Source organism: Tursiops truncatus, chromosome 10 (genome assembly GCF_011762595.2).
Source record: "Tursiops truncatus isolate mTurTru1 chromosome 10, mTurTru1.mat.Y, whole genome shotgun sequence".
Classification (NCBI taxonomy): Eukaryota; Metazoa; Chordata; class Mammalia; order Artiodactyla; family Delphinidae; genus Tursiops; species Tursiops truncatus.
This window is the reverse complement of record NC_047043.1, coordinates 74,381,249-74,401,791: the sequence shown is the minus strand read 5'-3', so window position 1 is coordinate 74,401,791 and position 20,543 is coordinate 74,381,249. Positions and strand designations below refer to the sequence as shown.

The window sequence follows — 20,543 nt, the reverse complement described above, 5'->3', positions numbered from 1 at the left end:
TGTCTGCATCCAGCCAGTGGAAGGGGAAGAAAGAAAAAGAAATAACCACCCGTTTCTTAAAAGTCTGAATCCAGAATTGGCACATATTCCACTGGCTAGAACTCAGTCACGTAGCCTCACAGGCAGGTCTCATCAATGAGAATGAATGTCTGGAAAGAAGAATATATGAATTTTTGATGAATAGCTTTTAGTTTCTCCCATATTACACTATACATTGAAGAAATCCACAGATCTGAAATTCTCACTTTTGTCGTCATCTTCATAGTTACCTGTATTATGTCTGTAAGGTGTCATTCTAGTTCATTACATGTGTTTTACTGGCTTAAAAGAACTGATGCTTTCCAAACAAGGGCAATGAAGGAAATCAGTGATGACTAACTCTTGAATTGAGTAGTTGCTTTTTGTTTTCTTTCTTTTTTTAAATAGGATCATACCTTTCTATAAATTACAGATGGGTATTTCCATCTTTGTTAGGAGGGAAGAGTGGATGCCAGCAATTGTCAGTTTGTCTGATTTCTGGAAAACAAGGAATTATATCAAGAACAAGAAGGGCTGATTAATATCCATGCTTATACACTGGTAGAAGAAGGGCCAACAAACAGTATTGATAATTGACAGATAAGTCAAGAGACCCAAGAGCAATGGGTGACTGCACAGACTTGATGTCCACCTCTTAGGAGGTGAAAATTTTGGGTAGTCCTGCTAATTTTAATATGAAGGTATTGAGCCTTATTTTAGTAAATTCTAAACTGACTTGTGACATCCATTGCTCAGGATGCACACCAAGCCAGAGAGAGGAAGCCCGAGGGTAGAAGGGAAGGCAGGGACAGGCTGCCAAGAAGAGGAAGCCCTATCTCTGAACTATATCACTGACTTAGGTGCTCACTCCCTTCCCACTGGGTCACCAGACTGGGCCATGCCACAGCTGATTATGGGCTCTCTGGAGAAGACAAGCTTTTCCTTCTGAATAGGGATGACTACTATGGAACAGATAGCAGATACCCATATTTCATGTATAAATATTTAATAGATGGAACAAATACCATCCTTGGCCACTGGGCCACAATTCTAGGTACACACCTTAATCTAATTAAAGATTAACAGTTAGAAAATTGCCTCTGTGTTGCTTCATCTCAAACATGCCAAGGTATTAGCATTACGGTGTTAAAAAAAAAAAAGCAGGGACAATTTTCTCATTGATGTACTTTTTTTTAACAAAGTAGATAGTCTAACTTGTTAAGAATATAGCTTTTCCTATGGGACTCTATAAAACTAGTATCATTTTGGGTGGACAAGTAAATTGGTGATCCATAAATTTAAACATTTTAACTAAATTTCTCTTTGTGCAAAATAAGGTTTTCAGTAATCCTGTTGATCCTCCAGAGTACTTCCAGTCCAACATTTAAAAAACAAAAAAGACTAAGGAATTCTCTGGGTCCATGAAACTTGTTAGGTAATGGATTACTGTAGACGCTGGTAAAATCACTGTGCCTCTCAGTTTTGTGAGGGGATGAACGTTTTTATTGTAATTCAGCAGACATTTTACATACACAATATCATACACAATAATCTAACTTTTACATTTTATTTCTTTTGGGGTGATTTTAATCTAAAGTAGGAAACTACCTTTCCCATAACATCACACTTTATAGACCTTCTTGCACTGAGTCTTTATACTATAAACATGGATGAAATATTGTCATCGAAAAAGGGCTTAATTTGGACATTTCAAGGGGAAAATGAGGTTCCAGTATACTCCTTTGAAGTTTGCAAATGACTTTCTCATCCAAAGAAACCTAAAGTATTATTCACAAAGACTCCAACCTACAAGAACTTATTTCACTCTGATGTTCCTTCCTCTCTGCCATAAGTAATGCTACTTGGCTTGTGAGGATGAGCCTGGCTTTCCAAAGAACCTTCAATTTGGTAACAATATTCTCTTCTAAGTGCTGCAGTAGCCCACAGTCAAAAATCCCTCACAACAGGGGCTTCCCTGGTGGCGCAGTGGTTGAGAGTCCGCCTGCCGATGCAGGGGACGCGGGTTCGTACCCCGGTCCACGAGGATCCCACATGCCGCAGAGCGGCTGGGCCCGTGGGCCGTGGCCGCTGAGCCTGCGCGTCCGGAGCCTGTTTTCCGCAACGGGAGAGGCCACAGCGGTGAGAGGCCCGCGTACCAAAAAAAAAAAAAAAAATCCCTCACAACAAATTTTAGAGAGGCTAGGGTACAGGGGAGCAAAATATAATTAGAACAACTGTAAGACAAGTTTAAGACTTGATTGGTTTCCATGTTTAGGTAGGTCTCCCAGTAAGGACTTCAAGTGTCTAAAATAATCTTTCCCTAAAATGTTGGAAATTGTGGTGTTTCTTACCAGCTACAAGTATAGACTTTGTAAAGTAGTAGTGCTAGCAGGAGCAAAGCTGGGCATTCGATTTGTGCTAGATACCACTCTGACTGCATTTCATGATTACCTCAGTGTTTTAGAGTTGCAGCCCCATATCTACAGCCTTTATGATTTTTGCCATTTTCTTGTATCTTTACTATAACTTGTTTAATTTTTTATTTAACTGAACCCCTTTAAAGTTATTATGAACAATTTGAAAGTACACAGAAGTAGAGAGAATAGTACAGTGAATTTCCATATACCCAGCACATGGACAAGACAGGTTTCATGGGCATCCAACCTGTGGAGTCATTCAGCACCCATGGTTTATTAGGGCCCCATGTTTGGTTTAAAACTCTACTGTCACTGTTTTGAATTCTCAATAATTTATGAGTAAGGGGCCCTGCATTTTTTTTTTTTTTTGCGGTACGCGGGCCTCTCACTGTTGTGGCCTCTCCCGTGGCGGAGCACAGGCTCCGGACGCGCAGGCTCAGCAGCCATGGATCACGGGCCCAGCCGCTCCGTGGCATGTGGGATCTTCCCGGACTGGGGCACGAACCCGTGTCCCCTGCTTCGGCAGGTGGACTCTCAACCACTGCGCCACCAGGGAAGCCCGGCCCTGCATTTTTATTTTGCATTGAGCTCTGCTAATTATGCAGTCGTCCTATACCTAAACTCAGTAATTATCAAGATTTCTGCTCCATTTTCTTCATCTATTCTCCTGTCATTTTTCCTCCCCCACCCCTTTCTTTATCTCTGTCGTTCTCTTTTTTCTGAAGTATTTTAAAGCAAATCCCAAACATCAGTTCACTTTACTCTGATGTGCTTCAGAGTGCATCTCTAAAAAAATATGGACATTTTGGTACTTAACTACAATGCTATTATCACATCTAGCAAAATAAACAGCAATTGGTATTACATAATCCCGCTTCACAAACATCCTCAACTGACTTGAAAATGTCATTTACTGCTTTTCTATTCACTTTTTTCTTTTTATCAAATCCAAAGTCTGTATATTACGTATGTCCCTTAAGTCTCCCCTAATGTAGAAGTCCTGCCTCTGTTCCTGCCAGAGCCTTGTTACAGAAACAGGGTCCCTTGTCCTACAGAAGGTCTCACATTTTGGTTTCTTATGATGTTTTCTAACTTGTTCCTCTATCCGTCATATTTCTTATACTGAAGTTATCTCTAGACTTGATTTAATGTAAGTGTTCTTGGCAAGAATGCTTCATCAATGGTAATTGTGCTTCCTACTGCTTCATCAGGAGGCATCCATAGTTTGCAACCACTTTTAGTGATGCTAAGATTCATAAATGGGTTTGGCAGGTGACAGCCTTACCATTCCATAGTAAAGTTCCCCATTAATTTTTCATACAGTGATCACTTCTATTGATGGATATTATCTGAAGCAATTATTTCATTACATGATTACAAAAAATCATGCTTTTCTAATTCTGTTATTTCTTTATATTTATTAACTAGACTTTTTCAGTGAAATACGTTCCCTCATAAACTAGGACTATTTGGAGCCCAGTTTTTCTTTTCCTTAACTTAGTTTTGTCCTAAGCAATTATGTTAGTTAGCTTGATGTACTAGTTATATATATATTTAATATGCTTAGAATCAAGCACATAGTTAATAAAATAAAAAGTCACTCATATACCATCTAATATCGTCTGTTATACTCCCAGTGGTACATGTGTTAGATTTTGCAAAACACTATTATTTCCCCTGCCTTACAGATGAGGAAACCAAGGCATTGTGAGGCCAAGCAACATTCCCTGGGTGGATCTTGGGCTAGAACCCTGTGCTCTGACATTAGAGCCAAGCTATAACCACTCTGCTGTCATAGCACTCTATTCTTGGTGGCCAAAGTGTTGTATATAAAAAAGGCACCCTGATGTTTGAGATGGAACCAAGAAAATGATTTTATAATAGCAAGCCAGTGAGAAAGCCCAAAACTCTCAGATAATTAATTGATCTGTGTTCTCGTTTTCATCTGGTGCCGCCTCCATGACCAGTGTGATTTATTGCACCTACAAGTTTAAATCAATTATCTGAGTATATTAGAGCCTAGATTGACCTAATAAACTTCTCAAACTTCCCCAACATAATGCTTTTGTAGCTTTTGTATGAAATACTTAAAATTTTTTTTGTCTTTTCATTATTATTCTTAATAATTTAAAACATATCTCCGTAAGACAACAAATGGAAACCACGATTGTTGTTTTTTAGAAAGGAGAGGCTGTTGCACAAACCAGTCTAGTCAAGGCAGAAGGCTAAGTTTTCTTCAGGCAAATTATTTCCCAGACCTTTGAATCACAAGAGGAACTTTTGAAGTGCCCTTGAGAAGTCCCTATACCACAATCCAAATATTTAGTTGTGAAGCTTAAATGCAAAAATTTTGAGCCTTGTCTCTGACCATTTCTTTTGATGTGCTTTTTCATAAGCAGTGAGACTAAAAAAGTCACACTGAAGACCTTGGAGGGATTTTGTCTGTTGGAACATACATGTTAAACATTATCAAGGAGCCAAAGGAGTGAGGTGGAGGAATAGCTAGAGCAAACGCAGAACCTACCTTGCAAATTTAATTCTTCCTGGGAAAATATCAAACCACCACTGTCTGACAGTGATCTCTTTTTGGTTAATGTTGAGAAATAAGATAGAAACATGTTTGTTATTTTATGTCATTCATGTTATTTTATAAACTTTTAGGAATAATTTAGTCTAATCTTTTCAATTTGCTTGTAAGAAAACTGAAGTCCAGCTACTTTAAATAATTTCTCCTGAGATTAACAGATAATTAGTTGCAGACCTAAAATTAGAGGTTTCCTCAGCTTTCCTGAATGACACACTAAGGTACTATTTCAACTAAAGTATTTAATTGCGAACAACAGAAACTGATTCTGACTAACTTGAGCAGAAGTATAATTTATATAGGGTAGATTTGGGGTAGCTTACAAAGTCTAATGTCAATTTTACTGTAATTTTTTTGGTGAGGAGTTGAGGAGTAGAAATGGTTAAGTGAGGAAAAGTGTATTTTAAATTTTAAAATCACAGTTATCATGGATAGAATGCAAAAAATTCATTGTTTTAAAAATTGTATTGAGGGGCCAATTTGCCCCTTTGTTCACCTTAGTGTCTTAATGTGTCCAGTCTCTGAAAATAGCTTTTCTCTGCTCTTTCTGGTTTTTCTGTACCAGAAAGCGGGTGAGGTGAGGAGTGGTGCTTCACATCTTGGGGGTGACTCCTTTGGTTGGATGAGGGAAGCAAAAGAGGCTCAGGTGCTCTGGCTTCAGGGTGGAGTATATAAAAGTTACCGTGTAGATTTGCCTGTGAAGAGCCACCTTCTGCTAGTATGTCTCCCTTTCCTTTTTTCTCCAAAATGATCTCTGAATCCTTCTCATCCATAGAAGACCTCTTCAGGTTTTCTCTTCAGGTTGAAAGGTTCCTGGCTCCAAAAGGGAGCCATAAGGAGGTCAAAATTGAAACTGTAACTTAATGTGGATAAGGTGCTGTAGCATGTGAACTGCTGCATTTCCAACAGTTGGAATAGTCCTTGCCCATAGTGGGTCCTAACAGGTAGTTATTTAATGAATGAAATAATAAAACAGCTCCACTTCTGGACTCCCATAAGTCAAACTGGTAATAATTTAGTTGCTAAAATCTCCTCTTATGTTCTATTGTTCAAAAATGTTATGCCCAGATGCATAAAAATGATGCTCCTTGATCCACTCACTTGTCATGAGCATCTGAACAGTTAGTTCCCAATGACCTGGCATGCTTTGATTTATTGTTCATTTGATTTAATTTACCGAAGGTGACCTTACTCTATTTTTCTGCCAGAACTCAGGCTGGATCACGGTTGTTGGTGATCCCCAGGGAATAAATCATAAGTGATGACTTTTAGTCATATTAGGCCTGCCTCTCCAGTATAACTTCCATGTAGTGAACCTAGGCCTTGAGGCTGATGACGGCATTTTCTAGACAGGCTACAGTGACCTCTAGTTCTTAGAACTGTCGTTGGATTTACCTGCAAGACAACAGCATTCTCAACTGTGGGTAGAATGTGCCATTGTTTCTGGGAACTCTGGAAAAGACAACTTAAAGAAAACCCCATACCTTGATTTCCAGAGCTTTGGCATTTAACTGGGATGGGGTCAGGGTGGGGAAAAAAAAAAGATTGGAATCACTGTATGGATTTCTCTATCATCAAGAAATATATGTAAATTAGTAATAAAGTAACCAAGAAATTTTGAGGATGATACACTTAGGCAGAGTTCCACCTTTTAGGCAGTTGGGTGAGTCTGATTTGCATTCCTTAGGATTTGCTCAAACTGTTTATAGCAAGTATGGCTCCAGATTCTGGGTGGGAACCTGTAAGACCTTGTGACTGCATATTAATTGAGCCTCTGAAAAAGTGTCTGAATTTCACAGTGATAAATTTTAATGACTTCTGTTTGTGTATCATTAACAAGCTTCTGGTGGTTACCAAAACTTGTAAACAAAGTCATTTTGCCAGTGCAGATAGTGTGTTTTTACCCTTGAATATGACCTTGAATTAAAACAAACAAGTAACTTTTGTTTATAGTCCTTTTCTGCTGAACTAGAATAACTTTGAGATGGTGTTGAAGCATCTCACTCCTTGGCTCAGAACCTTTCAAGTCTCCTCATTTCACTCCAAGTAAAAGCCAGGTCCTTTACAATGGACAAGGAGGCCCTTCTCCCTACCAGGGAACCTTAGCTCTCTGATCTCCTACCCTTTTACGCAGCCTTCTTTCTCACTCTCCTCCAACCCACGTGGGTTCCCTTGCTGTTCCTCAGACACCTGCCATAGGGCCTTTGGACTTTTTGGATTTTCCCTTTGTCTGGAACACTCCCCCTGCTGGCTAGCAACCTGCCTCTCCTTTAATGTGACCTCTTTGTTGAAACCCACTAGACCTGCCATATTTAAAATCTAACTGTCCCTCCATCTTCCTGATCCTTCTAAGGCTGCTCTAGGTTTTTGTTTTTTTTTTTTTTTTTTGGCCGCACTGTGTACTCGTGGGATCTCAGTTCCCTGACCAGGGATTGATCCCAGGCCACGGCAGTGAAAGCCTGGAATCCTAACCACTAGGCCACCAGGGAACTACCAAGGCTGCTCTATTTTTAATATTTGTCTTTAGCATTTAACCATCCAACATACCTTTAATTTAGTCACTTAAGTTGTTTACTGTTTATTATCTGCTTCCCTGCTGCTAGAATCTAAGCTTCATGAGCATAAGAATCTTTCTCTTCTTTCTTCAGTGGTGTGTCCCAAGTGTCTAAATCAACTATATCCAATAGAAATTTCTGTGATGATGGAAACATATCTGGTAGACACTACCTACCTGTGCTAATTGAACACTTAAATTGTGGTTAGTTCCAATGAACCCCTGAAATTAAATTAAAACTTGATTTAATTTTAATTAATTGAAATTTAAATATCCATGTGTGGCTAGTGGCTACCTATCATATTAGCAGTACAGATCTTGAAAGTTTATTGAATGAATGAATGAACGAATGAAGGTCTAGCTCTCTAGATCAGTGCTTTTTTTTTCGGTACACGGGGCACTCACTGTTGTGGCCTCTCCCATTGTGGAGCGCAGGCTCAGCGACCATGGCTCACGGGCCCAGCCGCTCTGCAGCATGTGGAATCCTCCCGGAACAGGGCACGAACCCGTGTCCCCTGAATTGGCAGGCGGACCCTCAACCACTGCGCTACCAGGGAAGCCCCAGTGCTTTTTTCTTTTAATTTTTAAATTTATTTTTGGCTGCATTGGGTCTTTGTTGCTTCGCACAGGCTTTCTCTAGTTGTGACGAGTAGGGGCTACTCTTCATTGTGGTGCACGAGCTTCTCATTGCTGTCTTCTCTTGTTGCAGAACATGGGCTCTAGACGTGCAGGCTTCAGTAGTTGTGGTTCATGGGCCCCAGTAGTTGTGGCTCACGGGCTCTAGAGCGGAGGCTCAGTAGTTGTGGCACCCGGGCTTAGTTGCTCCAGGGCATGTGGGATCTTCCCGGACCAGGGATCGAACCCGTGTCCCCTGCATTGGCAGGTGGCGTCTTAACCACTGTGCCACCAGGGAAGTCCTAGATCAGTGCTTCTTAAACTTCAGTGTGCAAAGAGATCACCTAGATTCCTGGGGATTATTGTTAAAAGTGCAGATTCTGATTCAGGAGATCTAGGGTGGGGCCCAAGATTTTGTGTTTCTAACAAGGTCCCAGCTGATATCTTCTTATACTTTAAGTAGCTAGAATCTGTAAGGCTAATGTTGCCTTGCTTTTAGTTTGTGTGTTTACTGAGGCCAGGTGATTCTTCATTTCCTGGACAGGAGAGATTACTAAAAATTACCTGTTAGACCCATACAGCAGCCTACAGGCCGAAAGCCTACAAAAAGAGAATGATTTATTCCCTTCTCCATGATAAGATGACTCTCCTTGTCCCTTTTCTCTCTAATTTGGTTGAATTCAGTTGTGGCTAATTTAGAAAAAAATTGTTTTCTTCAATTCTGGTTGCTTTTATGCCAGTTTGCAGCTTCTGTGCCAGTTTGTGCCCACTTGACTTATAATCTATTTTTCCAGGTCACTGAGGATATGTGCTATTTACCCTTTACAAAGAATTTTCAAGTGGTGCTGGACTACTTAGTCCTGCATCCTACTATTACCTGAGATAGCTGGCTAAATCAAACTCCCACAGGGGAAAAAAAAATCTCATCAATCTCTTCCATTGTTACAATCACATTGTTCATCTACAGAATAAACATCATCTAGTTATTCCCTCAGGGAGGAGTTTAAATCTTGTTTATAGTCCTCACATTGCTGCAAATCTGTGGTCATTCTTCTTAATTATCATGTATTCTTTTCCAGGTGGATTTCCGTCAGAGCAGTAAATCTTGGTGCAGATCAATTTTAGGTGTTGTGAGTATTTAATAACAATTAATGTACTGATGAATATATGTAACATCACCTGATTTATCATCCCCCTATAGGCTCTTCAGAAATATATCAGAGGCACAATTTACAGTACCTGTCAAGAGAAAAATGATAAGGCCATCTTAAAAACTCAGCTTTGTATTTTCTCAGAAGAGGGGGAGGAATGGCTGTGTATCTGACATCTTCTGGCTGACTGCTGGTCTAGTCTTCCAGCCTTATCTGCTGTGGCGGTGCATGGCCTTGGCCCACATGAGGCCCGTTCTCGTGCCTCCGGGCTCACTAACTGGTCCCCAACATGTCTTCTGTGTTTTTTGCTTATTCTCTTTCCTCTGATTGCAATGTTCTACCCAATTCCTGCAGCCTTCCCCACAACACCTAAAGATAACCTTTTCAACACTTGAGTCTGACAACAATGATCACGGTAGTAGTTACATTTATCGGCCAATTGTGTGGCACTGTTCTAAGCACTTTACGTATGTAATCTCATTTGATTCTCACTACTGTGGTCTGAGCAAGAAGTTACCATCCTCCTTTTGCAGATAGAAACAGAGGCTTGCCCAAGTTTACATAGTGAGTAACTTGCCCAAGTTTACATAGTGAGTAGGGGAGCCTGGGTTTGAACCCAGGCTGTCTGATTCTAGAATCCTTCCTCCTAACCGTTCAGCTATACTGCTCAGATTTTTCCTTCTATCTGGGACGTTCCTCCTTTCTCTCGTTTGCTTTGAGGCAGACGACATAGTTGCCATTGACCAGGACCTGGGTTCCAAACTCATGGCTCTTTCCCCAGTCTTCTCCTAGCATTTTGTACCTACCCGTACCACTTCTCTTGTGTTATAGGATAATGTGGTTTTTCTCCCTGCTCTTGGAGGCAGAGAAGGGCATATTTTACTTACCTTTTAGTGCTTTCATGAGTTGTAGAAAGCTATCCTGACTTTACCAAATTTGGGTTTCTAGATAGTAAATTTTCCATAATTATGGCGGAACTTGAAGCTCTATATGCTTGCTTTATCATCATGCAGGAGGGGGATATTCAGTGTACCGTATTTAAATATAATAATCCAGTTGGGTAGACTCAACTGAAGCTAAAACCTTTTAAACCCCACCTTTAGTGCTTTGAAGATGGGCCTGGAGCTCTGCTGAGAGCTTATAGGTTCCTTGTAGGTTAAAGCAATGGTTAGCTTAGTGGTGTGCTGGTAAGTTTTTAACCACCGGCTCTCCAGGAAAAGAATGTGTGTGTGCGCATGTGTGCATTTATTATAAATTTTACTGATGTAAAGGATATGTAGCTATAATTTATAAATAATAATGAAATAATCACTACTCTTTATTGTAAGTTCCAGAAGCCAATAGATTCTCATATAACACTATTGTTGATTTTGTCAAACTCTTGAATCCATAGCCACTCTATGTTTGCAATTGATGAACAAGTGTAGTTCTGTGAAAAATATTGTATAATAGTTTTAAATGCTGGAAGAATACATCAATAATTTTTTTTTGTTCTACTCAGAGTTAACAGCTACAGATGTGGCACACTTTTAAGTCTGATATGCATATTCTCCATCTCTCTCAAATGAACAAAACAATATCAAATCTTGATTTGTAGCATTTGCCAATTTGGCCTCTTTTTTTTTTTTTTTTTTTTTTTTTTTCCGGTACGCGGGCCCCTCACCGCCACGGCCTCTCCCGTTGCGGAGCACAGGCTCCGGACGCGCAGGCTTAGCGGCCATGGCTCACGGGCCCAGCCGCTCCGCGGCACGTGGGATCCTCCCGGACCGGGGCGCGAACCCGCGTCCCCTGCACTGGCAGGCGTACCCCCAACCACCGCGCCACCACGGAAGCCCAATTTGGCCATTTTTAAACTACCGATTTGACTTGACTGAAAGTGGACTTGGGCAGAGATGCAGAATAGCAGTACGTTAAACAGCATTTCCACCATACAGCTATAATAGATGCAAGTAACCTTAAGAGTAAAGATGATAGTAAAAGAATTGGAAAGTGATGAGTTTTGTGTATTTATTACCCTTTTAAAATATTTTTACTTAATTGTGAATTACATATTATAGTTTATAAAATTATATAACTTAATTTTTAATAATGGCTTTGTTATATATATGGAATCTAAAAAAAATGGTTCTGAAGAACGTAGGGGCATGACAGGAATAAAGACATAGAGACAGACATAGAGAATGGACTTGAGGACATGGGGAGGGGGAAGGGTAAGCTGGGATGAAGTGAGAGAGTGGCATGGACATATATACACTACCAAATGTAAAATAGATAGCTAGTGGGAAGCAGCCGCATAGCACAGGGAGATCAGCTCAGTGCTCTGTGACCACCTAGAGGGGTGGGATAGGGAGGGTAGCAGGGAGACGCAAGAGGGAGGAGTTATGGGGATATATGTATATGTATAGCTGATTCACTTTGTTATAATGTAGAAACTAGCACACCATTGTAAAGCAATTAGACTCCAATAAAGATGTTAAAAAAAAAAGAAGAAGCTACTGGTCAGAAATATAAAAAATAAATAAATTAATTAAATAATGGCTGTGTTTAACAACTGGCTTGCAAAATTCTTGAAATTTAACAATGGGGTCTTATAAGTCTAGAGGTGGCTTCAGCACACCACTGGGTCAGTCCAGCTCAAAAGTGCTGTTTGGTTATCAAACTCAGGCATGAGGAGGATAAGGCTTGAATTTCAGCTCTGAATTTTACTTTCAGTTTATAGATTAATTTACTTACTGTTTGTTTAAGCATATTGTATGTCATAAAGTATTTTGTAAGTCTTAAGATTTCCCAGATCTGGCAAGACTGGTGAAGAAATGTGCATTTAACATTGTTGAGTCCTCTCTTTGAGCCAGGCCCTGTGCTAAGAACTGTACTTGCATTATCTTGCCTGGACTTCTTAGGAGATAAGTACTATTATTATCTTCATTCTGTAGAAGGGAAAACCAAGGCTTGGTGAGAATCAGAGGCACACTGGTCAGTGCTGGAGGAGGGAGTCAGCCCATACCCCAGAAGAACTCATGGCTTCTGCCGAGGAAAGCAGAGAAGAGAGGAAGAGGAAAAATGGCAGATGAAGAGGATAAAGCAGGCTCTTTTATCATATTTCTGTCCCCTCTTCGTACTCATGCTTCTTCTTCTTGACGTGGGTGTGGTGCTAGGAGAAGAATGTCCCCTTCTTCCCCTGAGTATAAAATCATTCCATCTTCATTGTAGAGCAACAGAAAATGCATAAAAGTATAGAGGTAAAAATAAAAATGACTTCTGATTTTATTACTCAGTGGCAACCAAGATTTTAACTTTTAGGAGTATATATCAATAAAATTTTATGCACATAACATATAAAATGTAAATAATATATAATATGGCAAAATATATGTTTACTTTTATTTATTTAACAATTATTTCTTTCCATTATTATTCCCTTAATTTGGAAAGGGTTATCTTTTTGATAACTGCAGTCCTTGGCTATTTGGAAAATAAAACTTAGGGGCTGGAACTGCAGAAACAGAAGCTACATATAATCACCACATCTTTTCCTATTTATTGCAATCTTTTCCCACAGAAGATAGTCAACAGATATATTAAGAAGCACCACATGAGTAATTTGAGCTTCTGTTATTTCTGTTTCTTACTTTTCTCCATGCTTTGGTAGATGGCAAGTAGGAGAGCCAACATTTGGATGTTCCAGAAACTTATTATTTACTTCCTGGATAATTTCATATTTGTTCTGACACTGAGAACATTTGCCATATTTCTTGATCTGTAAATCTGAATTCTTCTGAATTCTGTTTGTTAGTGCTTTTGTTGATAAGAAAGAAAGGTGATATTTTCATGCACCAAGTGCTTATCCACTCAAAAGGGAAAAGCAAAACAAAATTCATACCTGGGTTCAGGCTAGATTTTTACAAATCTAGCCCTTTGGAGACATTGCCCATGAAGAACAAAATCATATGGAGTGACATTTGGTCCCCAACCTAACTAAGAGTACTTCTGGGACCTTTAATCTACTGCGGCAACTATCATGTTTGACCAAAGTCAGTGAAACGTTTCCCCTTTTATATTCAGTTATGTGACTAGTGGAATCATTTAATAAGCTTTGTCTTGCAGCTTATTATATATAAGTCCTGTGTGGTTTGACCTAATAAATCATTATCCCTGTCTTGATCTTCAGATGTCAAACAGGTCATATTACTCTGAAAGAAATGTCGTCAAATTTTGTGTGTAAGATTATGTTGGTTATTTTCCTGTTTAGGAAGACCAACCTATATAGAGATGGAAAAATAATGTCTAACTAGGCAATAGAGGGTGGAGAGAAAGTAAAATAAGAGATATTTTGTATTGACAATTGCTAAATATAGGCAAGGTGACGTTTAAAACATTATCATCTTTATAGCTTTTATAAACACTCTCTTGGAAACAATGGCATATGGTTAGGGCTCAAAGAAGAAAAGCTGTCTCTTGTACATTAATCAGACTTGCTCTGTAAAGATTGTTTCCTGAGAAACTGTAGTAGTTATTAACAGAAGCTATGTCTAGTATATTTATTTTATAGCATATTGTTAATAGCAATGATCGTATTTCATTTTAAAAATCATAAAATTTGTTCTCTTTTGAAATATTTTGATAGCTTGGTTTAAATTACAGTGTTGTTACAGTATGTATTTCGTTGGCGTTGTTAGACTATTACACCTTTACGTACTTAGTGATAACTAGCTTCTTGATGGTCCATTTTTCTTTCTTTATCCATACTTTGTTCCACACATGTAAACATAGACGTATAATTATACAGATTTCTTTTCCTTAAAAAGAAAAAGAAAACCCAGACAGAAGCTCTTCCCTCCAGAAAGAAAACTCAGTTTTACCAGATAATTTAAAGCTTAGTAGAAGTCTTAGCTGGGCCTCTTTCAAGACCTAGTGTATTCATTTTCAAGTGCTAAGTGGAATAAAATTAGTATTTAGAGTTTGCTTCTCTGTTGTTTGATTAGGTTTTCTTTTAGGCAGAACAAGGTTGAATTTCATATGAAAATGCTAAGTATTATATATGTTTGTAAAAGTGAGCCCTTTAGAGTTTAGCCTTCTCCCTCCTTTTTCTTCCTTAGAAAGAGATTTATGTGTAGGTCATGTGCAAAGACACTTGTTGATGACAGGAATATAACCCTCGTGTGCAGCAGTATCTCTTCTATTCTGTTTGGATCATAAATTTCATTTTATAATATATGTCACATTATCCCATTATTTTCCCAATTTATGACTGGCTTTTATAATACTGTCCAAGATGAAAATCATATGAATAAATGAAGGTGTTATCTTAGATATTCCTTTTACTCTTGGCGTCTGGAGACGAGGTAGTCTGACTTGAATAGAACAAGAAATGACAGCTTTTCTCTGAGAGTTCTGAGTAGGAATGTGAAAGGCGTCCATGGGAGCCAGCTCCCGGATAATGTTTAAAGCTATAGAGCAAAGAATTTCCTTTTACATTAAAACACCAAGGCATAAAGAGCATTAAATGTGCTACATAGTATCACACTATGCAGAGTATAAGTGTGAAAGAACCTACAAGTCACTAAATTTTTGGAATATCATTAGATGAGATTCTGTTTCTGTTCCCATACGTGGTTATCTATTAGACCTCCTAGGCAATATGTTGAAGAGACTCAAAATATACTTATTGATTTGTCTTATTTTCAAAATATACTATAGGTCTGTTCATTCCTTCCTCCCTCCCGCCTCCTGCATGCCCCTACCAGACATAGAATAGTACCTTATAACATTTGAAGGAATAAAAAGGAAAATAACATGACTGAACCGTTTTATGTTGGGGACTTGCCAAAATAGTTTTAAGTCCAACTAATGAAGAAAAATTCTTTATAACCAATCTTAACTGTTCAAACTGATCTAAAATATATTGTGTTGGATATAATATAAAGGCAATACATACTTAAAGTTAATTATGAGGGAGATAAGGGTGCATTGTAGCTGATATATCAGATATTTTATATGTAAAAAATAAGCACACAGATCCCTTCTAAGGAAAGTTCCTCCTAAGGAAGGCCAGTACAGCCTAATTTTTCTACTGAGTAAAAACAGGAAAACCAGACTTCAAATCAGAAATTGTCATTTAATTTAATTGTTCATGCTTTATTTATTCCATTACTGTGAGGATGACTGCTGGTCTGTCTAATTTAGAATCTCACTGCTACTCTGTCCAGTTTATTATCTTTAAGGTTTATCAGCTGTGCAATCAAGCTGAACTATTTGTGTTTTACTGAAGATAGACACATTGAAAGAGAATGAGGAGCCTGGGGACAATGGGAATAGTTACAACAGAGGTTTAAATGAGAATACATATTTGTTCTCTACATGAGAGAAGGACCAAAAAAAATTTTTTTTAAGGTAAATATGTGATTAAATTACACACACTGTGATTTATAATTTAGTTTTTGCTAACTTGGTTCTGTAGCAAAGGAAAGAATATTGGAAAGATTCATTTTACCTTATCTTAGTAGCCTTAAAAATCTTTGCTTTGAACTTCCATTGCTGGAATGATATATCAGGTTGATAGACTGTCTGTTATGGATATCTGACTGACCAACAATCTCATGGGCCTTAGGAAAGGTTTCACAGTCAAATCCCCTTTGTGGTCAAACTTAGGAAACCCAGAATTAAATAACTCTTTAGAGAAACTGAAAATTGGACATTTACTTCTTTAAGGTAGGTGATAAACGTACATGGTGTTTAAATTATTTAAGAGCTAGTTGGTTTACCACTTGATCACAAGTAAAGGTTCTAGAATTGTCCTGCATCATTTCTAAATTGGGAAAACAAAACCCAAGCCTTTCTTTCCATGATTAGTCCCTTGTACTAGTGCTGTATTGATTAGGGCCTCTTTTGGAGTCAGACAGACAAATGTGTATTTAAGTTCTGGTTCTATCACTTACTAGCTGGGGGGACTTTGGGAAAATTCCTTACCATTTCTCAGGCTCAGGTTCAGTATGTAAAATGAAGGTGATAAAAGTACTTACCTAAAGAAATTTTATGAAAATTAATTTAGGTTATGCCTATATACTGCCTGACACATAGTGACTAATAAGTAATTGCTGCTGTTTTTATTATTGCTATTGATTTGTCTTAGTGCTCTAGTCCTCTCCTTGAATTCCAGTAGAGCTGTTGCTATTGTCTCCTCCTTTTCCTTTTCTTAACATCTTTATTGGAGTATAATTGCTTTACAGTGTTGTGTTAGTTTCTGCTATATAACAAAGTGAATGAGCTATACGCATACGTATGTCCCCATAAACCCTCGCTCTTGCATCTTCCTCCCACCCTCCATATCCCATCCCTTCAGGTGGTCACAAAGCATCCAGCTGATCTCCCTGTGCTCTGCGGCTGCTTCCCACTAGCTGTTTTACATTTGGTAGTGTATATATGTCCATGCCACTCTCTCACTTTGTCTCAGCTTCCCTTCCCCCTCCCCGTGTCCTCAAGTCCATTCTCTACATCTGTGTCTTAATTTCTGTCGGGCCCCTAGGTTCATCAGAACCATTTTTTTTTTAGATTCCATATATTTGTGTTAGCATACGGCATTTGTTTTTCTCTTTCTGACTTACTTCACTCTGTATGACATACTCTAGGTCCATCTACCTCACTACAAATAGCTCAATTTCGTTTCTTTTTATGGCTGAGTAATATTCCATTGTATATATGTGCCATATCTTCTTTATCCATTCATCTGTAGATGGACATGTAGGTTGCTACCATGTCCTGGCTATTGTAAATGCTACCATGTCCTGGCTATTGTAAATAGTGCTGCAATGAACATTATGGTACATGACTCTTTTTGAATTATGGTTTTCTCAGGGTATATGCCCAGTAGTGGGATTGCTGGGTCATATGGCAGTTCTAGTTTTAGTTTTTTAAGGAAACTCCATACTGTTCTCCATAGTGGCTGTATCAATTTACATTCCCACCAACAGTGCAAGAGGGTTCCCTTTTCTCCACACCCTCTCCAGCATTTATTGTTTGTAGATTTTTTGATGATGGCCATTCTGACTGGTGTGAGGTGACACCTCATTGTGGTTTTGATTTGCATTTCTCTAATGATTAGTGATGTTGAGCATCCTTTCATGTATTTGTTGGCAATCTGTATATCTTCTTTGGAGAAATGTCTCTTTAGGTCTTCTGCCCATTTTTGGATTGGGTTGTTTGTTCTTTTGAAATTGAGATGTATGAATGGCTTGTACATTTTGGAGATTAATCCTTTGTCAGTTGCTTCATTTGCAAATATTTTCTTCCACTCTGAGGGTTGTCTTTTCGTCTTGTTTATGGTTTCCTTTGCTGTGCAAAAGCTTTTAAGTTTCATTAGGTCCCATTTGTTTATTTTTGCTTTTATTTCCATTTCTCTAGCAGGTGGGTCAAAGAGGATCTTGCTGTGATTTATGTCACAGAGTGTTCTGCCTATGTTTTCCTCTGAGTTTGATAGTGTCTGGCCTTACATTTAGTTCTTTAATCCATTTTGAGTTTATTTTTGTGTATGGTGTTAGAAAGTATTCTAATTTCATTCTTTTACATGTAGCTGTCCAGTTTTCCCAGCACCACTTATTGAAGAGGCTGTCTTTCTCCATTGTATAATCTTGCCTTCTTTATCAAAGATTAGGTGACCATAAGTGCTTGGGTTTATCTCTGGGCTTTCTATCCTGTTCCATTGATCTATATTTCTGTTTTTGTGCCAGTACCATACTGTCTGGATTACTGTAGCTGTGTAGTATAGTCCGAAGTCCAGAAGCCTGCTTCCTCCAGCTCTGCTTTCTTTCTCAAGATTGCTTTGGCTATTCAGGGTCTTCTGTGTTTCCATACAAATTGTGAAATTTTTTGTCCTAGTTCTGTGAAAAATGACATTGGTAGTTTGATTGCACTGAATCTGTAGATTGCTTTGGGTAGTATAGTCATTTTCACAATATTTATTCTTCCAAACCAAGAACCTGGTATATCTCTCCATCTGCTTGTATCATCTTTAATTTCTTTCATCACTGTCTTATAGTTTTCTGCATACAGGTCTTTTGTCTCCTTAGGTAGGTTTATTCCTAGGCATTTTATTCTTTTTGTTGCAATGGTAAATGGGAGTGTTTCCTTAATTTCTCTTTCAGGTTTTTCATCATTAGTCTATAGGAATGCAAGAGATTTCTGTGCATTAATTTTGTACCCTGCTACTTTACCTAGTTCATTGGTTAGCTCTAGTAGTTTTCTGGTAGCATCTTTACGATTTTCTATGTATAGTATCATGTCATCTGCAAACAGTGACAGTTTGACTTCTTTTCTGATTTGGATTCCTTTTATTTGTTTTTCTTCTCTGACTGCTGTGGCTAAAACTTACAAAACTATGTTGAATAATAGTGGTGACAGTGGGCAACCTTGTCTTGTTCCTGATCTTAGAGGAAATGGTTTCAGTTTTTCACCATTGAGAACGATGCTGGCTGTGGCTTTGTCATATATGGCCTTTATTATGTTGAGGTATGTTCCCTCTGTGCCTACTCTCTGGGGAGTTTTTATCATAAATGGGTGTTGAATTTTGTTCAAAGCTTTTTCTGCATCTATTGAGTTTAGCATACGGTTTTTAGCCTTCAATTTGTTAATATGGTGTATCACAATGATTGATTTGCATATATTGAAGAATCTGTGCATTCCTGGGATAAACCCCAGTTGATCATGGTGTATGATCCTTTTAATGTGCCGTTGGATTCTGTTTATAGTATTTTGTTGAGTATTTTTGCATCTCTGTTCATCAGAGATATTGGCCTGTAGTTTCATTTGTTTGTGACATCTTTGTCTGGTTTTGATATCAGGGTGATGGTGGCCTCAGAGAGTGAGTTTGGGAGTGTTCCTCCCTCTGCTATATTTTGGAAGAGTTTGAGAAGGATAGATGTTAGCTCTTCTCTAAATGTTTAATAGAATTTGCCTGTGAAGCCATCTGGTCCTGGGCTTTTCTTTGTTGGAAGATTTTTACTCACAGTTTCAATTTCAGTGCTTGTGATTGGTCTGTTTATATTTTCAATTTCTTCCTGGTTCAGTCTTGGAAGGTTGTGCTTTTCTAAGAATTTGTCCATTTCTTCCAGCTTGTCCATTTTATTGGCATATAGTTGCTTGTAGTAGTCTCTCATGATCCTTTGTATTTCTGCAGTGTCAGTTGTTACTTCTTCTTTTTCATTTCTAATTCTGTTGATTTGAGTCTTCTCCCTTGTTTTCTTGATGACTTGGCTAATGGTTTAAAAATTTTGTTTATCTTCTCAATGAACCAGCTTTTAGATTTATTGATCTTTGTCATTGTTTCCTTCCTTTCTTTTTCATTTATTTCTGATCTGATCTTTATGATTTCTTTCCTTTCGCTAACTTTGTTTTTTTGTTGTTGTTGTTGTTCATCTTTCTCTAATTGCTTTAGGTTTAAGGTTAGGTTCTGTATTTGAGATGTTTCTTGTTTCTTGAGGTAGGATTGTATTGCTATAAACTTTCCTCTTAGAACTGCTTTTGCTGTATCCCATGGGTTTTGGGTCATCGGGTTTTCATTGTCATTTGTTTCTAGGTAATTTTTGATTTCCTCTTTGATTTCTTCAGTGATCTCTTGGTTATTTAGTACTGTACTGTTTAGCCTTCATGTGTTTGTATTTTTTAGATTTTTTTCCTGTAATTGATATCTAGTCTCATAGCGTTGTGGTTGGAAAAGATACTTGATACAATTTCAAATCTTCAATTTACCAAGGCTTGTTTTGTGACCCATGAAATGGTCTATCCTGGAGAATGTTCCATGGACACTTGAGAAGAAAGTGTATTCTGTTGTTTTTGGATGAAATGGCCTATAAATATCAATTAAGTCCATCTTGTGTAATGTGTCATTTAAAGTTTTTGTTTCCTTATTTATTTTCGCTTTGGATGATCTGTCCATTGGTGAAAGTGGGGTGTTAAAGTCCCCTACTATGCTTGTGTTACTGTCTATTTCCCCTTTTATGACTGTTAGCATTTGCCTTATGTATTTAGGTGCTCCTATGTTGGATGCATAAATATTTACAATTGTTATGTCTTCTTCTTGGATTGATCCCTTGATCATTATGTAGTGTCCTTCTTTGTCTCTTGTAATAGTCTTTAATTTAAAGTCTATTTTGTCTGATATGAGAATTGCTATTCCAGCTTTCTTTTGATTTCCATTTGCATGGAATATGTTT

At 38.2% G+C, this 20,543-nt stretch overlaps 1 protein-coding gene across 18 annotated transcripts in view; it reads left to right on the top strand.

Annotated features, from left to right (window-relative positions):
- FHIT (fragile histidine triad diadenosine triphosphatase) overlaps window positions 1–20,543 on the top strand; it is a 1,451,419-nt gene that overhangs the window by 202,471 nt on the left and 1,228,405 nt on the right. For 10 of the 18 annotated variants that reach the window (XM_073811313.1, XM_073811317.1, XM_073811314.1 and 7 more), the window contains exon 3: window positions 9,268–9,318. The exons of 6 other annotated variants lie outside the window; for them this stretch is intronic. The gene's annotated coding sequence lies outside the window, so the exon portion shown is untranslated. The remainder of the gene's footprint in view (window positions 1–9,267; window positions 9,319–20,543) is intronic. 2 more of the 18 variants (XM_033865220.2, XM_073811307.1) reach the window with 1 other exon arrangement.